Raw genomic sequence first — 18,381 nt, 5'->3', positions numbered from 1 at the left:
ATGTTTTAAAAGAATTTTTTTTTCTGAGCAGTAGGTCTCAATAGTGGGCTTAAAATATTCAGTAAACCATATTACAAACAGCTGTGCTGTCACCACCCAGGCTCTGCTCTTCCATTTATAGAGCACAGGCAGAATAAATTTAGCGTAATTCTTAAGGACCCCAGGATTGTGAGGATGGCAAATGAGCACTGGCTTCAACTTAAAGTCTCCAGATGCATTAGCTCCTAACAGTTAGGACCTAACTGAAGAGTCTGCCTGTCCTTTGAAGCTTTGAAACCAGACATTAACTTCTCCTCTCTAGTTATGGAAGTCTTATATGACATTTCTTCCAATGAGGCTGTTACATCCACATTGAAAATCTGAGTTGGGAATTCTGGTCAAGATGGCAATGTAGGTAAACACATTACTCACCTTCTCTCACAAAATCACAACAAAACTGCCCAGCTGGAGTGAGTCAGTGGTTGAATGTCAACCCTTGAACCAGGAGATTCCTGGTCAGGGCACATGCCTGGGGTTGTGGGCTCGATCCCCAATAAGGGGGCATGTGCTGGAGGCAGCCAATCAATGACTCTCTCTCATCATTGATGTTCCTACCACTCTCTCTCTCTTCCTTTCTGAAATCAATAAAAAAAACATTTTTTTTAAATTACAATTAAACTTACAGAACAACCATCATTCAGAACCCTCTAAAATCGAGCTGAATGGAAGTCCTACAACTAAGGAATTAAAGAAGCCACATTGAGACAGTAGGAGGGACAGAGATACAGAAAGGGCTAGCCCCAAACCTTTGAACCTGAAAATCTTAAACTATTTCATGTATTTTCTGCCTAACTCTGAAGACCTTAAAACTAGATGAACAATGGCATTTCTTTAGATTGTAAGGGCTACAAAGCTTTTACTGTTATTAAAAGTTGAACTTTATCTTACAGTTCTTTGTTTAACTTATAGTCAAATTCTGAGCTTATTTTACTAATTTTCAAAAAATTCAATAAGCTTATATTTTAGCCAAAAAGCTATTCATATATTTTTAAAATTTGGCCCTTGCCAGGTAGCTCAGTTAATTAGAGCTTCATCCTGATATGCCAAGGTTGTGGGTTCAATCCCCAGTCAGGGCACATACAAGAAGCAACCAATCCGCCAAAACCGGTTTGGCTCAGTGGATAGAGCGTCGGCCTGCGGACTGAAAGGTCCCGGGTTCGATTCCGGTCAAGGGCATGTACCTGGGTTGCGGGCACATCCCCCGTGGGAGATGTGCAGGAGGCAGCTGGTCGATGTTTCTCTCCCATCGATGTTTCTAACTCTCTATCTCTCTCCCTTCTTCTCTGTAAAAAATCAATAAAATATATTTAAAAAAAAAAAAAGAAGCAACTAATCCTATCTAATAAAAGACAAAAAGGGTAATTAACCGTACCTCCGCTACACTTCCCATTGGCTAATCAGGGCAATATGCAAATTAACTGCCAAGAAAAATGGCGGTTAACCGCCAACAAAGATGGCGTTAATTTGCATATGTAGGCGCAATGCTGGGAGGTGAACGGGGAAGGACGGAAGAAGCCACCTGCTGCTGATGGTGATCGGAAACCCAGGTGGCAGGCATGAACCAGGGCGCCTTTGCCCCGCCCCCCAGCCCTGATCGGAGAAGCAGGTTCTTTACCCCGACTCCAGCCGTGATCAGAGAAGCAGGGGCCTTTGCCAGACCACCAGCCGTGATCGGAGAAGCAGGGGCCTTTGCCCTGCCTCCCAGCCATGATCAGAGAATCGGGGGCCTTTGCCCCACCGCCCAGCCCTGATCAGAGAAGCAGGGGCCTTTATGCTGACCCCAGCCGTGATCGGAGAAGCGGGGGCCTTTGCCCGACCTCCAGCCATGATCGGAGAATCGGGGGCCTTTGCCCCGCCGCCCAGCCCTGATCAGAGAAGCAGGGGCCTTTACCCTGACCCCAGCCGTGATCGGAGAAGTCGTGCGGGGCAGGGAAGAGGCGGCACTGACACCTAAGTAGATTGCAAGCACCTTTCAAACTGCAAACCCCATGAGACGGGGTCCTGGCCACCATGTAGATCGCGAGCACCTTTCAAAATGCAAACCCCCTGAGACCGGGTCCTGGACACCACGTAGATCGTGAGCACCTTTCAAACTGCGTGAGTAAAACCCTTGAGACTGGGTCCTGGCCTCTATGTGCTGCCACGCAGATCTTGGGGGGCCAGCAGCCACCTCTTCCCTGCCTCCCCGCTCCCGTCCCCCACCGGTGATCAGAGAAGTACCTGTATTTTTTTTTTCAAAGTACCTGTATTTTTAATAATTTCTTGACAATGTAAAAGAATTTTACATTATGATCCAAGGGTGGTGGGGTGAGGAGAAGGAGCAGCAGAAAAATCCAACAAACAAAAAGGGAAACAGAAATGCATGGTGGAAGGGATTTGAAGGGTGGGTAGTGGCATTGCCCAACTAAAATGCAATTGGTTTGTTACTGAGTACTATTCATGGGAAGACAGCATCCTGACTCCTTCTCTATACAGCATATTGGGAGTAAATATGATTAGGGGTTGGAAGACAGGCAGGGAAAGAAGAAGTCATAAATAGACACTGAGAGAGTTACTGGCTTGCTGGCTGCAAATACTGAGTCTCCAATAGTAATAGAATAAAAAAGTGGGGGATATCTCTGGAAGACTCAAGAGATAGGGGGTAACTCTTCTATGGTTTTGACTTGCCCAGCAGATTTCCACATACACACGTGTACATGCCTATGTTTGCATGCACACACATATACACATAACTGACTGCCCTCCCTGGAAGCACAGAAGAAGAAGTCGCCAGAAGAAGCCGCCCACCTTTGGTCCAGGTGCCAGCACCTGTGGCTGGCTGCAGCACAGGAGACGGACAAGCCACCTGCCTGAGGTCTCAGGCTGCAACCACCCGGAGAAGCTGCCAGCCCTGTGGTCCAGGGCGCCAGCGCCTGTGGCCAGGGAAATAGGTTCCCTCTTCTCCTACTGCAGTCATTACTTCAATATTCCCCTCCTGAATTTCTCTCCTGTGCTGCAACCCAACTCCACTTTTCATCGGAAGGATACGGAACACAGAGAGCAGTGTTAAAAGCTTACATTTTTAAGCCGGTAAGGTTGGTACTTAAACATATAAATGGAAAACTAGAATCCTTAAGGTCACAAAGGCTACAAAGGACAGGAACAGCGCATGACCTATTATATCCAGCAATCCATATGAGGACTGAAAACTTTGCAATGATGACAATTACTGAAGATATGAATCAACTAAAATAGTTGACAGGGACAATTTTTCCATCTTTGAAAATATCTACATCAAATCTGTTTAAATAGATTTTCATCTGCATAACATAACACATTCTGACAAGACCACCACCACCACCAATGTGGTCAGTGTTGTGCCGATAAATGTTTAATAACTGAGGGCCCCCCCGCCCCGAGTGCACAAATTTTTGTGCACCGGGCTACTAGTGAATGTATAAATGGGTAAGATAACAAACTGATGTTTCTCTTTTCCTCCCTCTCTCCCTCCCTTTCTTTTTCTCTCTCTTAAATCAATAAATAAGAAAAAATTAAAATAATTATACTGAACATCCCTTTCTGTCCACACAATAATCCTTTAACTAAAGCCTTTCTGAAGCAGAGTTCCCAACTAACCCATAAACTAGAGTCCTCAAAAACAATAACCTGCAGAATAAAACCCACAAGAACTTATAATGTAAATACAAAAATAATAAATACAGTGGGGCCTTGACTTACAAGTTTAATTCGTTCCGTGACAGAGCTCGTAACTCAAATTACTCATATGTCAAATCAACAGTGAACGAGTGAGACACGTGATGCTGAGCTGATGTTGTGGCGTTCACTGTGACATTCGCTGCGCCAACTAGAGGTGGGGTATCTGAAGCTGGCTCATAACCCGAATTTTAGCTCGCAACTCAAAGCAAATAATCGGCCGAGAGACGGCTCGTATCTTGAAAAACTCATCAGTCGGGACACTCGTAAGTCAAGGCCCCACTGTATATGGTTACAACAAAAATAAGCTGAAAACCTTCCCACTATAAAACATATAGGAATTCTAGAAAAAAAGGCAACAAATATCCTTTTACATACATGGGTGATCTTACAAGAGGGCCACATGATAATGGCCAATAAATACATAAAAGAAAGGAACTGGCAGTCTTTGGGGTTCCTGATTCTCAGACACCTAAGGGCTTGAAATGTAATGACTGCACAGTAAAACCTGAGACAAGGCCTTTGTTCCTCCTAAGTCAAAGAAGGTGAATTGAGACTACCACATAAAACCAGGATTCTCAGACAGAAGGAGGGGGAACCAAGATGGCGGCATAGGTTAACGCCGGAGTTTGCTGCCTCGAACAACCACTTCAAAAATACAACTAAAAGATGGAACGGACATCACCCAGAACAACAGGAAGGCTGGCTGAGGAGAGATTCTACAACTAGAAGGAAAGAGAAATCCATACCGAGACTCAGAGGAGGCGCAGTGCGGAGGTGAAATACTAAGGTACGGAGTGCATGTGGAGCGGGCCGGTGGCGGAGGGCGCGGTTGTTGTTTTCAATCGGGAGGGAGTTTCAGACTCTGAGCTCCAGATCCGGGTGAGTCTCTAGGGACCCAGACTCAAACGGGAGAAGCGGAAGGCAGCTTTCTCTCCGAGGTTTGCAGCGGTTGCAGAGCCGCTGGGGATGGAACTGAGAGCAGCCATAACTGCTCGCTCCGCCCACCCTGTAGATCCCCTGGGACCCGCCCCGCCCAAGCCCTGCACCGAGGCATTTGCCAGATAGCCTCAGGCAAAGGCTAGATTAGCACCGCCTTAGAGATTCAGCACAGAAGCTCTCCCACTGCAGACACAGCTGACTCTCATAGCCGGTTAGCCTGGACTTCAATTCACCCCTAGTATTGCCGACAACAATTAAGGCTTAACTACAACAAGACTGCGCACAAAGACCACAAGGGGGTGCACCAAGAAAGCATAAAAAATGCGGAGACAAAAAAAATGACAGAAATGGAGGATATAGAGCTAAAAAACGCACTTTTGAAGGCTTTCAATAATTTGCTAGAAACTGCCAATAAACTTGATGAGAGCCTCAAGAAATCTAATGAGACCCTCGATGTTGTGATAAAGAACCAACTAGAAATTAAGCATACACTGACTGAAATAAAGAATATTATACAGACACCCAACAGCAGACCAGAGGAGTGCAAGAATCAAGTCAAAGATTTGAAATGCGAAGAAGCAAAAAACACCCAACCGGAAAAGCAAAATGAAAAAAGAATCCGAAAATACGAAGATAGTGTAAGGAGCCTCTGGGACAGTTTCAAACGCACCAACATCAGGATTGTAGGGGTACCAGAAGATGAGAGACAGCAAGATATTGAAAACCTATTTGAAGAAATAATGACAGAAAACTTCCCCCACCTGGTGAAAGAAATGGACTTACAGGTCCAAGAAGCACAGAGAACCCTAAACAAAAGGAATCCAAAGAGGACCACACCAAGACACATCATAATTAAAATGCCAAGAGCAAAAGACAAAGAGGAGAATCTTAAAAGCAGTAAGAGAAAGAGACTCAATTACCTACAAGGGAATACTCATACGACTGTCAGCTGATTTCTCAACAGAAACTTTGCAGGCCAGAAGGGAATGGCAAGAAATATTCAAAGTGATGAATAGCAAGAACCTACAACCAAGATTACTTTATCCAGCAAAGCTATCATTCAGAATTGAAGGTCAGATAAAGAGCTTCACAGATAAGGAAAAGCTAAAGGAGTTCATCACCACTAAACCAGTATTATATGAAATGCTGAAAGGTATCCTTTAAGAAGAGGAAGTAGAAGAAAAAGGTAAAGATACAAATTATGAACAACAAACATGCATCTATCAACAAGTGAATCTAAGAATCAAGTGAATAAATAATCTGATATACAGAATGAACTGGTGATTATAATGAATCAGGGACATAGAAAGGGAATGGACTGACTATTATTGGGGGGGGGAAGGGGAGTGGGAGTGGACAAAAATCGTGCACCTATGGATGAGGACAGTGGGTGGGGAGTGAGGGCGGAGGGTGGGGCGGGAACTGGGAGGAGGGGAGTTATGGGGGGGGGGAAGGAACAAATGTAATCTGAACAATAAAGATTTAATAAAAAAAATAATAATAAAGCCAGGATTCTCAAATGGCTATAATCTCAGTGAAATGGTAGAATTTAACACACACACATACACACACAGACAGACACACACACACTAATACAAACAGAAACAAGAAAGTCTATCTGTTCTATATTTGTGGAATGAGCAAAAGTCTTCCTTAGAAATAATAACCAAGGGCCTGCTCTCATGTGATTTGGGATTCAGTGTTATATTACCTTAAGCGAATAAATTTACCTAAAAGTGGTCCTACACAGGTAACATCTCTAAGGCACCTGGATAAAACAAAACATAGGAGTACCATCCTTCTAAAGAAGGCACACATTAGAATAACTAAAACCTTGAGGAGACATTATCAACTTTACCACAAACAAGAGCCATCAGAAATAAAAAGATAGGACTTACAATAACTTCTGATAGTAGAATTATCAGTTACAGATAATAAAATGAATATTTAAAATAGTTAAAAGCCTAAAAGAGAATTTAAAGCAAAAGAAATATAAGTCTTAAGTACTATAAATAAAAATAAAACTACACTTAGGTAATTCATAGTGAAACTACTTAATACCAAAGACAAAAAATAAAACTATAAAAATAATGAGAGACATTAAAGAAGTTATCTATAGACAAACAACAATTAAACTGATAATGTAAGCCAGAAGCAAAATAATATTATTACTAATATCTTCAAAGCACAGTGAATAAATAACTCCCAATCTAGTATTCTATATTCTCAACTGTCATTTAAAAATGACATAAAAATAAAGATATTTTGAGGCCTGGCTGTGGTGACTCAGTGTATTGAGCATCGTCCCATGGACTACGAAGTCCCGGGTTCGATTCCCTGTCAGGGCACATGCCTGGGTTGCAGGCTCAATCCCCAGTAGGGGCGTGCAGGAGGCAGCTAATCAATGAGTCTCTCTCATCATTGATGTTTCTATCTCTCTCCCCCTCTCCCTTCCTCTCTGAAATCAATAAAAATATATTTTTTAAAAAGATATTTTGAGACTAAAACTGGGGTTTTACCACTAATAGAGACCTTTGTAAGAACTATTAAAGAATATGCCTCGGCAAAGAAGAAACTGAATCTAGAGAGAGTGAAATGCAAGAAATGGTGAACAAAACAACTGGTAAACATACAGATAAATCTAAGTAAGCATTTTATTTATTCATTCACTCAAAAATCATTTATTGAGTGCCACACTGTGTTAGGCACTATTCTTGGTGCTGAGGAGATAGCAGTGAAAAATTCAAAGGCCCTGACCTTACAGAGCTTACAGTATAGTGGGGGCAATAAACAATAAACGCAATATAATGTAAGGTAGCAATAAGTACCATAAAGAAAAATAAAGCAGAGTAAAGGGATAGAATGATGACAACTGAGGGGGGAAATATTTTAAATAAGGTAGTCAGGGTAAAACTCTCCAGGTAACATGTGAACAAAGACCTAAATGAGGTGAGGGCATTAGCCATCTGTATATCAATTGGAGTAGGGGTGAGGGGGCAGGGGAGCGGATAATAAAAACTACAAGTATTTCTTGAGCACGTCTTATGTGCCAGACTGTTCTTTACACTTTACTTTGTGTATTCAATCATTTACTTCTCAAAATAACCCCATGAGGTGACTGTAGTTCTGCTCTCCAATTTATGGAAGAGGAAAAGAGGGAAAGGTTGAATGGGTAGTTCACAGACACTAAAGGGCAGAGTTAGGATGAGATCCTCAAAGCCTGGTTAATAACCCAGCTCCGGGCAAAGGAAATAGCTTTCCTAGAACCTGAGCTCTAAAGGGCAGGAACCAGCTTCCTGTTCTTTGCATCCATGGTGTTTGGTACATAGTAGATGCTGAATATTTGAGCTGAACTGAATACAGGAAGAGCAGCAGGATGAGGACTAGGGAACACGAGGAGGAGGTAAGACAGAAGAGACCACAGTCAGAAAAAGAAAAACAGGAGAAAAACAAAATAGTGTAATATCACAGAAGCCATAAGAGCAACGTTCCAAAGAAGAAAGATGGTAAAATTATCAAGTGTTACAAAAGTTAAACACGTCTTGAGAAGAGGCATTCCACTATTAAACTAGGAAGTTATCTTCAAGAATTCAGCCCCAAAACTGCAATGAATGGAGATCCAGGATTCTCTGTTGTTAAGGGAAAAGGGGCAGTGAAAGGCAATAGATGTACAGTGTATATTTTAGCAGACACCAAATGAACAAAGAAAGAAAATGACAGTGGCTAACATGCAACAAGGCAAAGGTTTTTTTCAATAAATATTTTTAAGGGATGTGTTATGATTTCATTCTGACTTACCACTATCTTGTTCCCATTTCTTAGTTCATAGTTCACCTCTAATGAATTAAAATTTCTACCTTTCAGCTGTGTTTTCTGAAACATAAAAAAAAATGACAGAAATACCAAGTACTTAGGCACTTATTGTAATAAATACTTAGAATTCCAAAATGAAGATTTCATATGAGTACTGAATCCTATAAAATAAGGCTTTCCCTAGAGAAAACATAAAATAAATAAAACAGTAACTCTTGGCATACTTCAGATCAGAATCTAGACCATAAGACGCATTGATCGCCTGTCCTCGCTCTCAGACAATCTTGCTTGCTTTTTCTCCCTCACTGAAGTAATCAGAAGAGACCTTCCACAAGTGCTCATTTGCATATCTACCTACTTCTCTGCATCAACACTCATATAACTAACCTGTCTTCCCTCCCGTTACTCTGAATCAGCTGTCCATGCCCCCCTCCACTGGACCACTAGGTTCCATCTCCTCCCATCTATTCAAGAACATTGCTCCATAGCTGTCCATTTTCTCCCACACATTTTCAATGTTCTCCATCCTTCTGTAGCATTCTCATCGGCTTAAAAACATCCTTTCCCTCCAAAACAACAAATCTTGACTCCATGTCTTCCCCAACTACCACTCAATTTCTCTGCTCCCCTTTTCAGCAAGACTAATTGAGGAATTGCATATATTCAGTTTTCAATCCCTCTGGTTCCACTCTCTGAACCCACTCTGTTATTCTCCACCATTCCATCCAAAATACTCATCAAGGTCACCAATAAGCTCCATATTGCTAAATCCATTTCCATTATCAATCCTACCTTATTTGACCTACACACAGAATTTGATAAAGTTGCTTAGAATCTTTAAACCTCAATGTCTTCTAAAAAATAGGGATGAAAAAAATAGTACTTATTTTAGAGGGTGGTTGTGACGATTAAGAAATAAACCATGTAAAAAGCTTATTAGCACAGTACCTGGTTCACAGTCAAGAACGCAGTAAATGTCAGTTATTGCAGTTCATCAGCACTGCTACCTACATGCTACCGAGAGTCTAAAAATAGAGTCCATCCCTTTCTCCGCAAACAGGATTTTGGAAAAGAATATGACTTCAGAATGTTAAGAAAATGAGTTTAATTTCAACCTGTGAATCATATTAAGCAAATAACGTATTCCGTCATACAAAGAACGACCTTAAATATTTTCTTTCTTAAAATTCCTTCCCTTGCTGGTGATTCCTAAATAACCACCACTAATCTCAATCTCTCTTAAACTCTGGTTCTCATTTCCAATTCTTATTCAACATCCTGGTCTGGAAATTTCATTATCTGTTCCAATTTTGCTCTCATTCTCTATATCTAATTAATCACCAAATCCAGTCCATTCTATTTCAGTACTGGCTCTCACACCTATTTTACTGTAGGACTGTATGCTTAAGAGGGCAGGGACAGAGTCTGTTTCTGCTTCCCAGCATAGTACTAGCACAATACTTGACATACAATAGGTGCCAGCATCCTACTTAAATTTCCCAGGATGTCTGGATTATTTTCTCTTATTGGTTTCTTAAAGCCAAGGGGTGTGTGTGTGTGTGTGTTTGGGGTGACCGTAGGGGGTTAGGGAGAGGACTGTTACCTCCATACTTTATACAGGACCAGAGATAATATCTAGCATATGATGAATGTTCATAAAATATATGTTGGATAGATCAATAATATAGTATTTTTCTTCCTAAAACTTCAAAATAATTTTACAAAACAATTTCATCACAACATACATATTACAGAAGAGAAAAATGAGATGCAGAAAAGTAAACTTATTTGGAGGACCACTCAATTAGTGGTGGAACTGATGGAAAAATTTGCTCTCTTACCTCCTAATCCCAGGAAAATAACTGAGCTAGAGTCTGGGTGAAATACTTATAAGGACAAGATGATAGTTTACTGTCTACTGGTACTTGACCTTGATCTTAACTGATCTTTTTCCTCCACAAATTGGCATTTTAAATGCTAGCAGCTACTTAACCTATTTGGATATCCTAAGAACATAAAGCAATAACTTTAATAATAAGCAGTAAGAATTTCCCCTTGGCTAAAATTCTACAGAATAAGATAAATTTGATACAAATCATTCTTCCTATCTATATATGCACAGAAACACATTATGCTATTTCCCCTGATTCCAGATGAAGTAACATTAGAAGGCATATCAGAGTTCCAGTTTACCCACACAGAATAAGCCAAAGATTAACTACAGGCTTGTGTATCCTATTCTGCCATCTCTCCAAAAATATTCAACTTTAAAAGATGTATCATTTATTTTTTAAGTTAAGTAAAGAATAGTTTATTGAATATATACTATGTCAAATACTGCTCCAATAAGAACATCTTAATTTTGTGGCTTCAGGTTTCACTGGGAGACACCATTTTAAAATATTTTCATCCTTCTCTGGCAGGTGTTCTCAGTGGTTAGAGCATCAACCCTACACTGAAGGGTCTTGGGTTCGATTCCAAGTCAAGGGCATGTAACTGGGTTGCAGGTTCAATCCCCAGCCATGATCAGGGTGTGTGCAGGAGGCAACCAATTGATGTCGCACTCATATCAATCGTTCTCTCTCCCTCTCTCCTTCCCTCCTTTCCACTCTCTCTAATAATCAAAGGAAAAAAATATCCTCAGGATATTCTGAAGATTAACGAAAAAATAAAATAAAATAAATTAAATTGTCTCATCTGGGCTGGGTAGCTTAGTTGCTTAGAGAATTCTCCCAATAAACCAAGGTTGCAGGTTCAATCCTAAGTCAGGGCACATACAAGAACCCACCAATGAATGCATAAATAAGTGGAACTACAAATCAATGTCTCTCTCCCCCTTCCTCTCTTTCTCTAAAAACAAATTTTTTAATAAAAAAAATTAAATGGTCTCATTAAAGAGAATGTTCAATAAACTTATTATAACATAAAAAATATAACATAATTTAATGAATACAAGATAGCTTTTAACTTAGGACACTAAGAATGACCTGGAGACTTCCTTTCTTTGGCGTTTAATGCTAATTTTGCCACTACCTCCCATCATAATCCTACTTTTGTAGTTCAATTTCCTCAGGTTTAAGACAATAAATCTAACTCATTTAAAAAAAAAAAACTGTTTTGATTTATCCAAGCAGCTGCTGGTGATTGAAAACAGGATCATGATTGAACTCAGCAGAAGCATGACACATAAGATATAACTTCCAACAGCACTGCTGGAACCCACAGTATACAGAGAACCTTGGTGTCCAGCAACAGGGATAAGGGAGAAGTTTTGAGTTAAGTCTATGAAGTGAAAAGGACAGAGGTATGAACCACGCTACCAAATTCGTGCCTAATGCCAAACACATCAGATGCATCCCGGAAACATTTTGTGCAAAATAAGGTCAATTCTATTTTTCTATGGCCTTCCACTGTAATTTCAGATGTTCCCATCGAGAAATTTCTTAAATCATATTTAAAGTATCAAAATGTATTAAGTTTAGCATTTTTAGCATCTTTATTTTCCTATCACCTCTAATAAGAATTTAATCAAGTAGATGTATCAGAATATAGAGATGATATCAAAACATACCAACAGACATCACTGATGTGTACAGGAAAGTAACACAGCAGAGTGGATATAAATAAGAGACCTGAACTTGAGGTGATCTGGGTTCAAATCCTGATTGTCCCTCTTTCTTGTTGAGATAACTTTGGAAAAATTACAAACTCTATAAGCTTCAATTTCCTCAGCTATAAATGGCGTTCATAATAATAAATTAGCAATAGTAAGATGGATACACAATAACACTAGCTACTTCATGGGATCATTGAAGTTTTAAATAAGGTAATAGTTGTAAAACATTCAGTAAATGACTGATTATTAGTTATCATTCTTTCCCTGAAAATGAACACCAACTTTATGAGACTTGGATATTTAAAACACCATATCCTCTCTGCCAGAGTGATTCAAAATGTTTCAGAGAACTAAAGATTTATGTAAATTGTTCAGGGGGGGAATAATTTCCTTGAGGAATTTATGAATGAGGCTATCATTTTTTAATTGTTAGTTGCTTATTTATCTGAAAGAACATTGTGGTATTTTGTTTCAAAATTGACCATTTTAATTACTTATTACTTGACAGTTACTGTCTTATATAGTAAGTTCTCTTAATTAATCCATGAGGTAGAGATCCCAGTTTTACAGATAGGGAAGCTAATATTTAGAGAGGCTAAATAACCTGTTCAAGATCATTAAACAAGCAAGTGTCAGAAGCAGACTTCAAACTCAGATCTCATGGACTCAAGTTAGAGTCTTCCCATTAAACCAAGATACCTAATGACTATATCCACTATTCACTATCCCTAAGGAAAATTTTATTATGTTTGTTTTACATGAGCTATAGAAAAAAATTACCAGAGAAAAATGTTATATTACCCTAACTTCCCATAACTTTTAACCCTACATTTACAATCTTAATATTTACTTATTTTTTCAGCCATGAACACATTCTGTGCTACAAACCTGTGTAAATTTTACTTCATTAACATATGACTTACATATATGTCACCATGTGGTTTTGCTTATATAAAGATTTTATTCATAAAGTTTATCCTATGCTAATCCTCAAGGTATTATTAAACAGAATTTCTTCGCTAAGAGAACCTTGTGGAGTTGGTGGGTACTTTTCTATTGTTGTTGATGATATAAGTGGGAATTAAAAAATTTCCCCTGGGCAATATTTAGTCTTAGATTTGTTTTTATTAAGGATTTCTGATCCACAGAGGAAAAAAATACACACAATGGCTACATACAAAGAAAACGTTTTAAAATTTAGCATGGAGAATGGAGGTTCAGAGAAATATATTCTGGTCCATTCATCTTTCACTTTCAGTAGGAGTAAAGATTAAAGCAAAAGTATAAACATAAATCAGATCTGTATTATGAGCAGTTTAGGGAGAATACAACAAAAAGGAAATACCGAGGCTAGTATTTCTCAAAAGAGAAGTTTCAGGTAAGTGTTCATCAATGGGAAAATGCCCGCACACTTTTTATTCAGTTTGAGCCATGAATATTAGTGTTATTATCTGTGGCCACTGCTCTTTGATATACATCATGATGCTCTAGCAATTCAGAGCAGGTATTTCCTATACTAAAAGTTATTCCCAGGACCAGATGGTTGCTCTGGTGAATCCTACCAAACACTTGAAGAATAGTTAACACCAATCCTTCTTAAACTCTTCAAAAACAAACGAAGAAGAGGGAACACTTCCAAACTCATTTTATGAGGCCAGCATTACCCTGGCACCAACCCAGATAAGGACACCACAATAGAAGAAAACTATAGACCAATATCCCCAATGAGCACAGAGGCAAAAACTCTCAACAAAATATTAGCAAACCAAATTCAACAATGTATTAAAAATTACCAAGTGAGATTAATCCCTGGCATGCCAGGGTGGTTCAACATATACAAATCAATAAGTGTATCCAACCACATTAATAGTATGAAAGATACAAATTATATGATCCTCTCACTAGATGCAGGAAAAGCAGTTGATAAAATACAACATTCTTTCATGATTAAAAACCCTCAACAAACTGGATACAGAAAGAACATAATAAAGACTATGTATGACAAGCCCACAGCTAACATATTCAACAGTGAAAAACTAAAAGCTTCTTCCTCTAATATCAGGAACAGCACAAAGGTGCTCTCTCTCACCTTTTATTCAATACTAGAGGCCCAGTGCATGAAATTCGTGCACTCGGCAGGGGGGAGGGGAGTCCCTCAGCCCGGCCTGTGCCTTCTCGCAGTCTGGAAGCACTCTAGTGATGTCTGACAGACGGCTTAGGACATCCTTAGCGCTGTCATGGAAGCAGGAGAGGCTTCTGCCACCACCGCTGCACTTGGCAGCTATGAGCCCAGCTTCTGGCTGAGCTGCACTGACCACCAGGGGGCAGCTCCTACATTGAGCATCTGCCCCTGGTGGTCAGTGTACATCATAACGACCAGTCATTCCACCATTCGGTCTATTTGCATATTAGCCTTTTATTATATAGGATTGTACTGGAAGTCCTAGCTGAGCAATTAGGCAAGAAAAAGAACTAATAGGCATCCACATCAAAAAGGAAAAACAAAAATTAGTATTATATACTGGTGATATGATTTTTTAAAATATATTTTTATTGATTTCAGAGAGGAAGGGAGAGGGAGAGAGAGATAGAAACATCAATGATGACAGAGAATCATTGATCGGCTGCCTCCTGCACACCCCTCACTGGGGACTGAACCCGCAACCCGGGCATGTGCCCTTGACAAGAATTGAACCCAGGACCCTTCAGTCTGCAGGCCAACACTCTATCCACTGAGCCAAACTGGAAAGGGCTGATCTTAAAAACAGAAAAGACTAAACCAAAAAATGTTGAAATTAATCAATGAATTCAATAAAGTTGTGGATATAAAATCAACAAACAGAAATCAATGTGTTTCTATACACTAATAATGAAACAGCTGAAAAAGAAGCAAAGAAAACTTCTCATTCACAATAGTATCAAAACAATAAAACAGGAAGTGAAAGATATGTACAATGAAAACTACAAAACTTTAATGAAAGGAACTAAAAAAAACACAAACAAATAGAAATATATCCTGTGTTCCTGGATCAAAGATTAATTCGTTAAAATGTCCATTCTACCCAAAGCCATCTACAGAATCAATACAATCCCTATAAAATTCCAATGGCATTTTTCACAGAAATAGGAAAAAATCCTAAAATTTGTATGGTACCACAAAAGACCCTAAATAACCAAAGCAATCATGACAAAAAAGAACAATGCCAGAGGGCTCACATCATATTCCTGATATCAAACTATACTACAAAGCTATAGTAATTAAAACAGTATAGTACTGACATAAAAGTAAACTCATAGACTACTGGAACAAAATAGAGATCCAGGAAATAAACTTCTGCGTTTGTAGTTAATTAATTGACAAATGAGCCAAGAACATTCAATGAGGAAAGAACAGTCTCTTCAACAAATGATGCTGAGAAAACTGAGTAATTACCAGCAGAAAAATAAAACTGGACCCCTTAACCACTCACAAAAAATAAACTTGAAATGGATTTAAAAGATTTACACAAAAGACCTGATACTTTGAAACTTCTAGAAGAAAACCTAGTAAAGAAGTTCCTTGGCCTGCAAGTCTTGGAGCCGCGCTGGGTTGGCGGTACCCGAGAGCACACCAGACTTGCAGGAAAAGCAAACCCCGGAGGAAGCTGAAGCATGACTGCTTGAGAGCCAGCCTGCCATGTGCAATGTTCCTCTGAGAGTTAAAAAAAAAAAAAAGAAGTTCCTTGACTAGGCAATGGTTTTTTTGTTTATGACACCAAAAGCAAAAGCAAAAAAAGTACAAATCCACAAATGGGACTACATCTAACTAAAAAAAACTTCATCACAGCAAAAAAACCCAAAAAATGAAAAGACAACCTACCAAATGGGAGAAAATATTTGCAAACCATGTATCAGATAAGAGGTTGATGTCCAAAATACATACAAAATTCAAACAGCCCTGGCCAAAGTAGCTAAGTGTTGAGAGTGCTGACCCTCGCACACAAGGCTCACGAGTTCAATTCCCTTCAAGGGCATGTACCAGGGTTGCATGTTCAATTCCCACCCCGTTAGGGAGTGCGAGGGAGGCAACCAATCTGTGTCTCTCTCATATAGATGCTTTTTCTCCCTCTCCTCCTCTCTCTCCCTCTCTCCCTCCCTCCCTCCCTTTTACTCCAAAAATCAATGGAAAATATATTCTTGGGTGAGGATTAACAAAAACTAAAATAAATAAAAATTCATACAACTCATTTTTTAAAAAAGAAAAATGATCTGTCTAAAAAATAGGCAGAGGAACTAAAAACAGATTTTTCCAAAGAAGAGATACATGAAAAGATATTCAATATCACTAGTCATTGGGGACATGTAAATTAAAACCACAATGAGATATCACCTCACACTTGTTACAAGGGCTATCATCAAGAACAGGAGATAAGTGTTGGCAAGGATGTGGAAAAAAGGGAACCCTAGTGCACTGTTGGTGGGAATGCAAACTAGTTCTACTACTATGGAAAACAGTGTGGAAATTCCTCAAAAAAATTAAAGAGAGAACTACCATATGATCCAGAAATTTTGCTCTTGGGTCTATATCCGAAGGAAATGAAAAGATATTGAAGAGCTCATGTTTACTGCAACATAATTCACAATAGCCAAGATATGGAAACAACCTAAGCATCCATGAGCAGATGAATGAATAAAGAAGATGCGGTACACATATACAATAGAATATTACTCAGCCATGAGAAAGAAGAAAATCCTGCCATCTGCAGCACTATGGATAAACCTTGAGGGCATTATGCTAAGTGAGATCAGTGAGAGAAAGACAAATTCTGTATGATGTCACTTATATGTGGAATCTAAAAAAGCCAAACTCTTTTATATGATAATGTGATTTTTATCTTTCAATTTGCTTACAATGTATTAACTGATTTATTGACTTCTGAATATTGTACCAGCCTTGCATCCCTGGAGTAAATCCCACTCGGTCATGGTGTATGATCTTTTTAATATATTGCTAATGGATCAGATTTGCTAATGTTTTGTTGAGGGTTTTAGCATCTATGTTAATCAGGGATATTGGCCTGTAATTCTCTTTCTTTGTAGCATCTTTAACAAAAGGAAGACAATCCAAATAAAAAATGGGCAAAGGACCTAAATAGATACTTCTCCAAAGTGGACATACAGATGGCCAAGAGACACATGAAAAAATGCTCAAAGTCACTGATCATCTGAGAGATGCAAATTAAAACAACAATGAGGTATCACCTCATACCTGTCAGAATGGTTACCATCAACAAATCAACAAATGACAAGTGCTGGTGAGGATGTGGAGAAATGGGAACCCTAGGTCACTGCTGGTGGTAATGCAGACTGGGTGAAGCCATTATGAAAAGCAGTATGGATTTTCCTCGAAAAATTAAATATGGAACAGCCATTTGACCCAGTGATCCCACTTTTAGGAATATATCCTAAGGTCCCGAAACACCAATTAGAAAGAATAAATGCACCCCTGTGTTCATAGCAGCGCTATTTACAACAGCTAAGATCTGGAAACAGCCCAAGTGCCCATCAGCAGATGTGTGGGTAAAAAAGCCGTGGTACATCTACACAATGGAATACTATGCAGCAGTTAAAAAAAAAAAAAAAAAGGACCTCTTACCCTTTGAGACAGCATGACCTGGAAGAGTATTATGCTAAGTGAAATATGCTAGTCAGAGAAAGACAAATATTACATGATCTCACTCATTTGTGGAATCTAATGAACAAAATAAACAAACAAACAAAATAGATCCAGAGACATAGAAGAATGGAACAGATTGACGAATCTCAGAAGGAAGGTGGGGGGTGGGGGGGGAGTGGAAGTAGGGAGAGATTAACCAAAGAACCTATATGCATATACACATAACCCATGAGGGGTAATGGTTACCTTAATCCAAAACACCTGAAGGTAGTTACATCTGAGGGAAGCACTATATTGTTGTAGACCTTAGAACAGGATCATCATCTAATGTTTTTATAGTGGAAATCATATATCTACCCATAACTCAGTGGGTAAAAACCTGAAGGAATAAATTAACCACTTTTCACAGTTTTTTAAATGCTTTTAGGAAACTTCAGCAAGTTAAACACAGGATCACAGCTACTGACCAAAGGGAAACTTACTTACAACACTGGCCACAATACCACTTCACAACCTAAACTCAGGTCCTAATCTAGCCTAACTTACTGGTCAGGGTCTCTCAGGCCTCACTTTCTCATTTGTGGAATTAATGGAGTTATTCATTCAATGTTGGTTGAATGCC

General features: G+C 39.2%; 1 protein-coding gene and 1 pseudogene across 2 annotated transcripts in view; one reads left to right on the top strand and one right to left on the bottom strand.

Annotated features, from left to right (window-relative positions):
- KATNAL1 (katanin catalytic subunit A1 like 1) overlaps positions 1-18,381 on the bottom strand; it is a 100,702-nt gene that overhangs the window by 67,031 nt on the left and 15,290 nt on the right. The window lies entirely within an intron of this gene.
- Positions 15,665-15,875, top strand: LOC139007851 (small Cajal body-specific RNA 13; annotated as a pseudogene).

The sequence above is a fragment of the Myotis yumanensis genome, unplaced genomic scaffold (assembly GCF_028538775.1).
Source record: "Myotis yumanensis isolate MYYU_CA2020_CCGP unplaced genomic scaffold, mMyoYum1.0.hap1 SCAF_3, whole genome shotgun sequence".
NCBI classification, from domain to species: Eukaryota; Metazoa; Chordata; class Mammalia; order Chiroptera; family Vespertilionidae; genus Myotis; species Myotis yumanensis.
This window is presented reverse-complemented; position numbering and strand designations above follow the sequence as displayed.